Below are 12,118 nucleotides of genomic sequence, written 5' to 3' on the forward strand. Positions count from 1 at the left end.
GCAGTTTGGAAGTCGTGGCAGGCGCCGAGAGCGGCTCTGAACCGGAGCCGGGGAAGGAAGAGGGGGAACGAAGGAGCTGCTCCTTGGCCCCCTGCCCCGACCTTGGAGGATTCTTCCCTAGCCGTACCAAAGCCGCCCGCAACCCGCCCTCACCCCATCCCTCACCCCTCACCCACCTACACTTAGAACAGGACCTTCTAGCCAGGACTCCCGAATCCGCGGATTGAGTTTCCCGGCCCAGAGTCCCGTCCACCCCCGTCTCAACCCCTGGAGACCAAATGGGGTAAGGTGGGGAAAGGGGCACAAGCACCCAATGAGGGACACGGAAGCTCCCGAGGATCCTCAGCCGTTAAAAGGCTCGGTTCTGTGTCCCCATGCCTTCCCACTTGCCCTTTCCAACCCCACCTTCATCTCCCCAGGGCTTATTTGGGCCTGAGTCCACGCTGCTTCCCCAGAATGGAATCATCCACACGCCCAGGACTGGTGCCAAGTCCTGTTCTCCTTCCTGGATATTTGCTCCTGCAGCCCTGGAAGGAGGTGACTGGAGAAGCCTGCCTCTGTCAATGTACAAGTTGTGCATTGCACAACTCCAGGGGGCACCATTCCTCTTGCATAGATTTGTAGATTTGTATAGCTCTTGTGACAGTTTTCCAGTAGATGGCAATCCAGCGTTTTTAGGAAGGGGTGCTTTTTTCTAATTCACACCGTCTTGCTTTGAGGCTAGGGTTGGGGTTGACTAGCCCCTCTGTGGCATCCCTGTTGCTTCCTGTGTGGCTTCTGGGATTAGGAGGGAGCCTAGAGTAGTATTTGCAACAGGAACCCATCTCTTATTTTCCCTCTCACGTTCTCCTAATACTCAACGCTACAAAGGTTTCAGCTACACTGGAACCCTACCCAGGGTAAGGATACCTGGCCAGGATTTTTTGGACTTGGCTACCTAGAAAGCAGACAGCCAAGTTGAAGTATGGATCTGAGATCCCTTTTTCTTCTTCCTCTCCCAGGGCAGAGGAACCATCTCCTGTTCCTTTCTGAAGTGCAGACTAACCAGGTAATAGGTGGAAAGGAGGAGCTGGAAGCTGGACCTGTAGAAATAAGACCAAAAAGTTGCAAACTAACGGCACCTACTGGCGACCATCAAGACTGCAGAGGGGCTGGAGACTGATCAGGGCCTGAAGAATGTGGGATTCTCTTCATTCGTCCTCACAGACGGACTAGGGTCCTTCTGCCGACTGAAGCCAAGAGAGGTGTCTGGAGACAAAGCAGGATGATGGGTGCAGGTGGGCGTTGGAAATCCAGAAAGGTTTTCAAATGAAACAGATGCCCACACCTCCACCCTAGCACCACCCTCACACCCCTTTAGGGCCCTCAGACCCCTCCCCTCCCTTTCTGGGATATTTCCAAGGAGGCAGGGGAATGAACAGGAGGCCTTCCAAGCACCTCCCCACCATTCATGCAACACACGTTTACTGGACACCTACTCTGTACTTGGCTTTGTAGTAGATGCTAGGGATACAGAGATGGCCATGACTATTCTCTGCCCTCAAGGAACTTACTGCCTAGTTAGGGAAGGCAGGTATGTAAATAAAGTAAGTCCCAGAAATGTGCAGATACCCTGGCAGGCATTTATATGGGGCACTGTGGGGACCCACAGGCACCGGTGGTCAGTTGTACATCCAGAACACAGAAAGCCTTCTTTGAGGAGGGGACTCTTGAGCCAACCATCTTTCATGCTAAAGGGAAAAGCACTGATTGTTAACATCAGACTGATCTGGATTCTAATCCCAACTCTGCCACTAGACTCAATGAAGAACTTCAGAAGAGTTCCTTGAGCTCTCTGGGCTTCAGAATCCTCATCTGGAAAATGGGACTAGTAATGCCTGCCCTATGGCTTTGCTATGAGATAGATGGATGGATTAATGACTGAATAGTAGCCTGTGCAAAACTCCTGGCCCTGAGTAGGCACCGAGTAAGCATTTGCTCCCTCCTTTCCATCTCTTGCTAGAAACTGTAACTTCCACATGACTGAGGACCTCCTGATGGCAAGACCTCTGTCTCCCATACCCCCAACTCAGACTAGAGGCTCTTGCCCAGGCATGAACTAAGCAGTGGCACATCAGTATGGCTGCATCCCTATGAGGGCCCCATACTCAGGGAGACTCTTTCGGCAGATCCAGTCACTCCATAGATTGTATAACACTGAAGGAGGTCTGGTTCAGCCCAGTCTGAGAGATAGAGCCTGCGTCCTTCCCTGAGGACAGGCACTTCCAGAGATCAGAAGAGCACTCAAGTAGTTGGGCTGGCCGGAATCTCTGGTCCAGCCAGCGTAGCTTCTTGCTAGCTTTATGAATACCTCCCCTTTCTCAGCCTCAAATTTACCATCTGGTAAGTGGAGTAGGGAACTCTTTGAATTGTGAGATCCCTTCCAGCTCTGGCAGTCAAGGAATCTGTCCTTTTGCATGGCCCATGGCAGACTGGCTCCCAAGCCTCCAGAGTCTGATTTAGAGGCCGATTGGCACTGACTTAGGAAATGCCTCCATTTCCTCATCTGCAAAATGGGGATAATAAGCATACGTATTGCATAAGATTGTTGTGAGACACTATGTACGTGTGGGTTATGAGTGCTAACTTCCAGTTGGAAATTGAATCATGTCTCCCAGAGAGGGGGAGTTCAAATCTTAACTGATCTCTTTCTCATTGGCAGAAGCTTGCACAGGATATGAGCCAGGTGAAAGATGTTGGGCCCTGTGAGTACTGTGTCACTGCCCAAAGAGGTGATGAGGCTCACCCAAGGGCACACAGCTGGTAAGTAATCAAATGAAGACTTACGCTAAATATATTTACAACCTGCTACAGACTTAGCCCCTTGTGCCATGCTGCCTCTCCTGCCTTAGCTGTTGCTGCAAGCCCTGGGCTCAGGACTCAGGGAAAGTGGGGTTGGGGGTAGAAGGAAGTGTAACCTGGGAGAATCTCCCCAGAGGACACTTGCAAAAGTAGAGCCACAGAGGGAACTCTGAGCAGAGAGAGGCAGATGTTGGGGTGAGAAGATCATTTGCCCTGCCCTACCCTGATAATTGCTAGGTCAAAGAACAGGGTTCCTCTGAGCCTGACAGATAAGTGACTGCCTAGAACAGACCCCTTTTCCTTCCCCCATTCCATTGTTCTTTCCCACACTCCAGGCCTTGCCTTCCAGCCCTAGGGAATAGAGTGCTACTTACCCCTTAGGAAACCCAAAGAGACTTTCCAAAGACTACCTACCCCTTTGGAAACCCAAAGATCCATCAAGAGACCTCTGAACCCAGAGGCCCCCACCACCACCACAAAAGGGCTATAGGCTTAGAGAAACCTCATAGCAGAGTCTTCAAACCAGTAAAACAGCAGAAAGAGGACCTGGGATCCAAAGAGGTATCTAACACACAAAGGCACAGAGATCCTTATTCTCCAACTGCATGCCTCCCCTTTTCCCTTCTGTTTGTCCTCAGCTTCTCTTTCTCATCCCATCATCCCATGTCCAGAGTCTTTATGCTTCATTCCCTCTCTCTTCCCCACCTCAACCGACTTCACCCCAGCCTTCCTCTTCTCCTACCCAGGAAGACATCTTAGCCTGAGAGGCTACCCAAGCTTGGTGGTGACCAGACACTGTAACCCCAGTAGGGAAAAATGGGAAAGAGTTCCCAGAAAGGGTGAATAGATTACAGGAGAGGTAGGGGGAAGGGAGCAACTATACATGCCTCCATTTCCTCATCTGCAAAATGGGGATAATAAGCATACCTATTGCATAAGATTGTTGTGAGACACTATGTAGCATGTGGGTTATGAGTGCTAGCTTCCAGTTGGAAATTGAATCATGTCCCCCAGAGAGGGGGAGTTCAAATCTTAATCCAGTTTCCTGTGGGTGTGAACCCATTTGTAAATAGGACCTTCTAAAGATGTTATTATTAGTTAAGTTGTGGCCAGATTGAATCAGGGAGGATCTTAAATCATATGACTGGAGGCCTCATAAAGAGGAAATTGCAGACACAATCAGAGAAAGCCACAGGAAGAAGAAGACAGAAAGGAGAGAGAGGTCACCATGTGACTAAGGCCTGCCATCACCAGAAGCTACCCACTCTGGGAGAAATCATGGCCTTGCCAACGTATCACTTTTGGATTTGCAGCCCTCAATACTGTGAGACAACAAATTCTTGCTGTTTAACCCAACCCATTGTGTTGTATTTGTCATATACAACCTGCCCAGCTCGGGCAAGCTAAGAGACTTCATTTAATAAATAACTATGAAAAAATATAGTGGGATACCACTAAACTCACAGCAGGTTAGTAAAAATTTTAAGTGTTGACAATACCAAGCATTGGCAAGGATATGGAATAAGGCGGCTATTATATAAAGCTAAAAGAAAACAAATTTGTACAACCACTTGGAGCAACCATCAGTTCCTCTCCTAGATCTATAGCCACACAAATGTGCATGTATGCATTCCAAAACATACAAGAATCTTCACTGAAACATTATTCATAATTGGCAAAAATTGGAATCATTAGTTGTTCTAGTTTGCTAGCTGCCGCAATGCAATATACTAGAAATGGAATGGCTTTTAAAAAGGGGAATTTAATGAGTGGCTAGTTTACAGTTCTAAGGCCAAGAAAATCTCCCAATTAAAACAAGTCTATAGAAATGTCCAATCAAAGGCATCCATCCAGGGAGAGATACCTTGGTTCAAGAAGGCCCATGAAGTTCGGTGTTTCTCTCTTAAGTGAGAAGGCACATGGCGAACACAGTCATGGTTTCTGTCTTGACTGGAAGGGCACATGGCAAGCACAGAGTCATCTGCTAGCTTTCTCTCCTGGATTCCTATGTTATGAAACTCCCCAGGAGGCATTTTCCTTCTTCATCTCCAAAGGTCGCTGACTGTGGACTCTCTGCTTCTTGGTGCTGCAGCATTCTTGCTCTCTTCAAATCTCCTTCATTCTCCAAAATGTTTCCTCTTTTATATGACTTCAGAAACTTATCAAGACCCACCTAAAAGGGTGGAGACATGACGTTACCTAATCCAGTTTAACCACTCTTGATTAAATCACATCTCCAGGGAGATGAGCTGATTACAGTTTCAATCATACAGTATTGAATAGGGATTATTCTGCCTTTATGAAATAGATTTTGATTAAAACAGGGCTTTTATAGGGTCCATACATCCTTTCAAACCAGCATATTAGTAGAATAGATAAATCTATCTTTGTACAATGAAATACTCTATAGCAATGAAAAGAGTGAACTGCTACATTCAACCACACAAATAAATCACACAAACATGTGGAACAGAAGATTACTTCTGGATGACTCTATTTATATGAAATTCAAATACAGACAAAACTAACCCATGGTTTTAGAAATCAGGAGATAGGTTACCTTGAAAAGAGTGGGGAGTAGTAAATGGGAGGGATCTTATGGAGTGCTGATAAAGTTTATTAATTGGTTATATAGAGGTATTCACTATGTGAACAATCACTGGCCTAAACATTTCTTATTTCGGTCTTTTTCTGTACATACATTTTGCTTCAGTTTGCTAAAGCTGCCAGAGTGCAGTATACCAGAAATGGTTTGGCTTTTAACAATGAAGATTTATTAAGTTACAAGTTACAATTCTAAAACAATGGAAATATCCAAATTAAGGCATCAAGAAGAGGATACCTTCTCTGAGGAAAGGTCAATGGCATCCGGGGTTCCTCTGTCATGGGAAGGCGCATGGCAACATCTGCTGGTCTCTCTCTCCTGGGTTCTGGTTTCATGACTCTTACTCTCAGGTCCTGTTGGTCCTTCTTGCTTCTCTTGGTTTCATCTCTCTGGACTCTGTCTTTTATCCTTATCAGGAGCTCCAGTAAAGGAGTAAGACCCACCTTGAATTGTGTGGGTCACACCTCCACGGAAGCAACCTAATGAAAAGTTCCCACCCACAATAGGTCTGCACAAGAACGGATAAAAAGAACATGATTTTTCTGGGGTACATAACAGCTCAAACTAGCACAACATTATTTTTCAATCTATTATTAAACTAGGTTTTTGTTTATTTTTTTAAAGGGTGCTGGCTCTCAAGTCAATCTTCCCAGGCTGTATTCCTGGCAGTTGACTTAGGATAAATCACCACACCTCTCTGTCCCTCAGTGCCCTCATCTTCCACTTTAAGTGAATATTGTATAGGAGAGTATGATGATTAAATTAACGAATCCATGTAAAATGCTTAGAATTGTGCCTGTCACATATTAAATGCCTAATGAATTTCAGTTATTAGCCATAACTAGCCAAATGAATGAGATTAAGAGTCCTAGAGCCAAAATGCCTACACTGAATTGTGGCCTTGCCATTTACGAGCTCTGTGGCTTTGGTCAAGTGACCTGCTCCATCTTATCCTCAAATGCCCTCAGTTAAAAAAGAGGAATTGTATCAGCCCAGGCTAATATGACTGTGCAAGAACCTCCTGAGACAATGCATGTAAAACACTGAGCATAGTGTCTGGCACAGAGTAAGTCTTAATACATGTTAACCATTATCCCATGGTAGCTCTATAAATCCATTTTATAGATGGGGCTCCAGGCAATAAAAAGACCGCTTAAGGATACATGCAACTAATGTGATTCAGACACATTTGTGGAAGGTTTGTGCTCCATCCATGCCCAGGCTAGCACCCTCTGCAGCTTCCAACTAGCACCCTGTTCTAGTTTGCTAGCTGCCGGAATGCAACACACCAGAGACGGATTGGCTTTTAATAAATGGGGATTTATTTTGTTGGTTCTTCAGAGGAAAGGCAGCTAACTTTCCACGGAGGTTCTTTCTTACGTGGAAGGCACAGGATGGTCTCTGCTGGTCTTCTCTCCAAGCCCCTGGGTTCCAACAACTTTCCCCAGGGTAATTTCTTTCTCCATCTCCAAGGGCCCGGGCTGAGCTGCAAGTGCTGAGATGAGGAATGCCAAGCTGCTAGCAGTGCTACGTTGCAATCTCCCATTTAAGCACCAGCCAGTTAAGTCAGACGTCACTCATTGCAGCAGACACGCCTCCTAGCTGACTGCAGATGTAATTGGCAATAGATGAGGTTCACGCACCATTGGCTTATGTCCTCAGCAACAAGACTAGGTATGCTCACCTGGCCAAGTTGACAACTGAATCTAACTAACACACACCCCCATCCCATATCCAGAGGCAACAGAGCCCTGGAGAGTTTCTCCCAAACCCAGAAAACAGTTCTTCCTCTTGCTAGGCTGCCCTGCTACCACTGAAGCCCAGTCTTCCCAGTGCCAGTTGTCAGGATTCTGTGCCCAGAGGCTGTTGTGTATTCCTGACCTGCCCACCTCTGGTACCAACCTGATAGTTCTGGTGTCCTCAGTTGGATTTTTGAAGTTGCAGACCCAGCCCCCACATCTGGCCCCAAATGTGAGAAGAGAGGGTCTCAGAGAAAAGCCACGTTGCCTTCAAGACTTTTTATACCTGCAGTCTCAGTCCTTGACCTGAGGGGGTAGAGGGTGGGACTAGTCCTGAATGACGGCTGTTGTAGGCTGGAGGGGTCTTGAGGGCAAATGTATCAAGCAGGGTGAGCCCAGAAACAAGACCATCCTGCCTGAGGCCCCTAATCTACATAGCCCCTTTCTACTTTTCTCCTGAAGCCTGGATTCCTCAGCCCTCACAGTTTCTAGAGACTTGATATGTTAGAGCCAATAAGCCTCAAGGTCTGTTCATTTCTTGCCCTCACCCAGTCATGATGATCTAAAGAGCAGCAGAAACTGGACCCCAAGCTAGGAGAAAGCCAGAGAGCCTGCAGTGGAAAAGCAGAGCAATCCCCCCAAGTTGGGATATGCAGGTTGTAGGGCAGAGAGCTTTGGGCTTGCAGTCAGGAGCCATGAATTCAAATCTCAGCTTTGCCCTTATTTACTGTGCACTGTGGGCTTGTCTCCTCACCAGTATGGACCTCAGTTTCCTCATCTGTGAAATGGGGATGTCAGCCCATACAATACTCTTGAGGGCCAGGAGAAGGCTCTCTATATATGTGAATGGTCATATATACCAGAAAGCAGGTTATAAATTATTGGAATCATTATCATGACCCCTTTGTGTCCCTTGATACTAAGATTCTATGATGCTTTGGGGTAAAAGGATAGAGAGAAGGGGAAGAGGAACTAGCAGTGGGAAGGCCAAGAGAGGGATTGAAGCATAAAAGGACAGAGATGAAAAGGTTGAGAAATATGGACAGATGTGATAAGATGAAGAACTTGGACAGATGGGAGAGATTTAGAGACAGAAATTAAACCGAAAAGTTGGGACAACACTGGGAGCTAAGGCAGAACCTTTCCTGTTGCAAAATGCTGGATTAGAAGACAACAGAGCTAGGTATACATCCAACAGAAATGTGCACACATGTGCACCAAAAGACATGTATAAGAATATTCGCAATATAAATAATATAATAATAGCAGCAGTATTTGTAAAAGTCTCAAACTGAAAGCAATCCAAATATACATCCATAATTGAATAGATAAATAAATAAATTAGGTATACTCATACAATGGAACACTAAAAGAAATAAAAATGAGCAACTTGTAGCTACATATATCAACATGGATGAATTTTGCAAAATCTTGTTGAGCAAAGAAGCCAAGCACAAAAGAAAGATACTACTATATGATTTCAGCTATGTAACGTTCAAGATCAAGCAAACTAAACTATGGTGTTAGAAGACAGGATCCTGGTTTCCTTCAGGCAGGTAGAAAGGAGTAGGAATTAGGGGAGACATGGGGTTGCCAATTGGATCCTGGTTTGGGTGGTAGTTACTTTGATATACATTAGAGGTGTGCTGGTGCGGGTTCCTATCCCCTCTCCAGAGCTGACTGAGCCCATCTCTTCCCAACCCATGCTCAGTGGTGTCCTACTGTTGGCTAGTAACTTGCCATGGTAGGTGCCATGGACATTGACAAACACTACATCCCCATCCCACCCCAAAAGCCAGTTAAACATCTACTGGCACACCACTTTGAAATTTCCCTGAGCTGAATGCTTATTATATGTACACGTTTCTGTATAAATTATACTTCAATTTTTAAAAAATAAAACAGCATAACAAATATTTAAACATATATACTTAAGTTCGTAAGAAAGAATGGGAAACCCCCAGGTCCAAAAGGGAAAAAAAAAAGGAAGTGGAAAAAGAGAGAGTGAACAAGAAGCAACAAACAGAAGTGAGTAAGAGCCAGAACAGTGAGAGTAAAGCATTCACTAAATGTGAAGGAAGCAGTTTCATGTCCCTCTACCCTACATTTCTCTCCCCTCCAGATGCACAGGCAGCACCAGCCCCCTGCTGTCTGATACAGACAGGGATCCCAGGGCTCAACTCCACCAAATAATAACTGCTGCCCTCTCCCACCAAACAGACCACTTTTCTCAAAGGAGCAAAAATTTCCAAAATCTTCTGGTCCTAGAAAAGCTGCATATTGGGTTCTGCTCAGCTGTGGGAGGGGAAAGCTGAGCTATGTCTGGGATGGGATTCTGCCCTAGCAGAATCCCACTGTCCTAACAGTGAAAGCCTCAAGAAACAAGGCAAGGGAGATGAGGTGGAGCTGACCTTAGTCTGACAGGCAGCAGTCCTGCTCAGCAGGCAGAGAGGCCAGGACCACAGAGGTGTGGCAAAAAGCCACAGGTATCTCAGTAGAGCCCAGCATGGGAAGAAACCCAAGACAAGGTAACCCCTGGATATGAACGTGGAGTGTCCAGGCCAGACTGTCTTCCTCAGTCTCCTTTTCCTGTTGCTTCTTCCCCATGGGAGAGCTCTCTGACTCTGGATGTCTGGAAATGACAAGGACATCGACTTCCTCCTAAGACAGTCTCTGTATTCATACCCAGGTACTATATTAGGACCTGAAACCTGGTAGATGATAAACGATTCTAAGGCTGACTCAATTCATGCCCCACCCCAGGGCCATCTTAGGTTTCCCAAAATGATCTCAGAACCCTGGGCAATTTCCTACATACACACTCTACTCCCTCTGGGACACCTGGGCTTGGCCATATTGCCTTCCCCTGCAAGAGGAAAATCCCCTACAAAAGTTCCCCAACCCTTAATGCACACCCCTACCTCTGTGGTTTACCTCTACCCTTCTTACCTCTCCTTCCAGGAAAAAATAGAATTGGACATCCTGGTCCCCCTGCTGCCTGGGGTCCCCAGTACCCCCAGGACCTCAGGGGCCATTGTAAACTCCCAGTGTCACCCTGAATACACTTGGGCCATTGTGCTCCCAGGAACCCTGGGGACACCAGGTCTTCTTGGACCCAAGGCTTCCCTAGCTGTCAGGGAAGGGGCTGTCAGGCCCAAAAGGGCTCCCTGAGGTCCTGGGCCCTCAGAGACCAGTGAGACAGCTGGGCCAGAGTCTCCTCCAGGACAACCAGGCCATCCAAGGCCTTAGGTGAGAAGAGACCGTCTCCTCCAAGGCTGGAGGGCTTACCTCATCCTGTGTTCTACCTGCTTCCCAATACAGGACCAAAAGGGAGCATGAAGACCCCCAAGTGTTTCAGACTTGCCAAATGAGAGAAACTTGGAGTGGCTTCCTGGAACCCCCAGCCCACATGGAAAAGTGATCTACACTCAGATAAGTTTTCCTGAGAGAGTCTCTGTTCCTAAGTCAGAGTTGCCCTCCCCTCTTTCTCTTCCACCTCCTTTTCCTCCCTGAAACATACTAAAGCATTCCTCTCTAAACTCACCTTCCACCATTAAAAATTAATTCCCTTAATATCGAGGAGGCAAGTGTGTGTAGTTGAACTTCCAGTATACCAGGAATCATATGTTCTTGGACGTGTCATTCTTATATATCAGCGAAGCATATGAAAATGTCTTCCTTCTCTCTGGATAAATAATTCCAGATGCCTTCCCCATCTTCTTTTCTCTCATCTATTTGCTTTAGATTTAAGCCATTGGCATACCCTGTCAGTCCCCTCATTCCTTCGTCTGCTCCACCACTCCTAAAATGCTCAGGCGTAAGTGCATACTCTCTTCTCTTTCCTCCAGCACCTCCAGTGTCACCCCCTGTTTTAGTTTGCAAGTTGCTGGAATGTGTTATACCAGAACTGGAACAGCTTTTACAAAAGGAGAACTTAATAAGTTACAAGTTTACAGTTCTAAGACATTGAAAACACCCAAATTAAGGCACCAACAAGAGGTTACCTGAATTCAAGGGCGGCCCATGGGTTAGGAATACCTTTGTCAGCTGGGTAGTCACATAGCTGGCATCTGCCTCTCCGGGTTCAGGCTTGCTTAACGTCTCATGGCGACATCTGCTGGGCTCCAAGCATCTCCAAACATCTGTGTCTCTGCTTTCCACATGTCCACCTTTGTGCCAACTCTGCTGTGAAGTTTCTTTCGGCTCTGAGGCTTCTGTCATTTCTGTCGTTTCTGTAGGTTCTGTCTGCTCTGATCTCTCTCCAAAATGTTTTTCTCTGTTAAAGGATTCCAGTAAGCTAATCAAGACCCACCTGTGTCAAATCTCCCTGGAGAAAATCTAATCAAAAGATTCTAACCTACAGTACTGAATAGGGATTAAAAGAAATGGTTGCTCCCACAAGATTGTATCAGGATTAAAACATGGCTTTACTGGGGTACATAATAGATTCAAACCAGCACACACCCCCTAAACACATACACATACACACACACACACGCATGCACACATGCATACACACACTTTCTGCTTCCAGGTATTTCCCGGGTAACAGAAGTACCAGAATGTCTACAGAGACCCTGCCCTGTCTCTGTTTTCAGAGGATGCACATAACCTAGTTCTCACCTCTCTGCTGAGCCCAGGTAAAGCACATGAATCTAAGTGTGACTTACACATCCTCACCCCCAGCTCCCTGTCCTGGACCTAGTTGAAGTCTTGGCCTCCTTTCCTGCTAAGGACAGAATATCTGAAACTCTGGGGAATTGGAGGAGATAAAAGGTATCAGAAACAAGTCTCTCTTAGTATGTTCAAAGAAGACTTGGTCTCCTTTTGGCTGTCTCCAAGTTTGGGGCAATGGATGGCTCACTCCCTCACCCCTTCCCCACTGTCTTCTTCATTTGTAGGCCAGCCCCCAGGAGCCTCAGATAAGGGGTCT

General features: G+C 46.4%; 2 long non-coding RNA genes across 6 annotated transcripts in view; one reads left to right on the top strand and one right to left on the bottom strand.

Moving 5' to 3' along the window:
* Positions 1-222: 222 nt before the first annotated feature.
* Positions 223-12,118, bottom strand: part of LOC143687472 (uncharacterized) — a 33,704-nt gene continuing 21,808 nt past the window's right edge. For 2 of the 5 annotated variants that reach the window (XR_013177543.1, XR_013177546.1), the window contains exons 3-5: positions 11,224-11,461; positions 5,684-7,052; positions 4,586-5,014 (exon numbers count right to left, since the gene is read on the bottom strand). This is a non-coding gene — a long non-coding RNA (uncharacterized LOC143687472). Of the gene's footprint in view, positions 1,083-4,585; positions 5,015-5,683; positions 7,053-11,223; positions 11,462-12,118 lie in introns of those variants that run through there. The other 3 variants (XR_013177544.1, XR_013177547.1, XR_013177545.1) reach the window with 3 other exon arrangements.
* LOC143687473 (uncharacterized) lies at positions 324-10,996 on the top strand. Its single transcript, XR_013177548.1, has 3 exons — positions 324-1,277; positions 2,702-2,802; positions 10,507-10,996. It is a non-coding gene; the product is annotated as an uncharacterized LOC143687473 (long non-coding RNA).

Source organism: Tamandua tetradactyla, chromosome 6 (assembly GCF_023851605.1).
Source record: "Tamandua tetradactyla isolate mTamTet1 chromosome 6, mTamTet1.pri, whole genome shotgun sequence".
Taxonomy (NCBI): domain Eukaryota; kingdom Metazoa; phylum Chordata; class Mammalia; order Pilosa; family Myrmecophagidae; genus Tamandua; species Tamandua tetradactyla.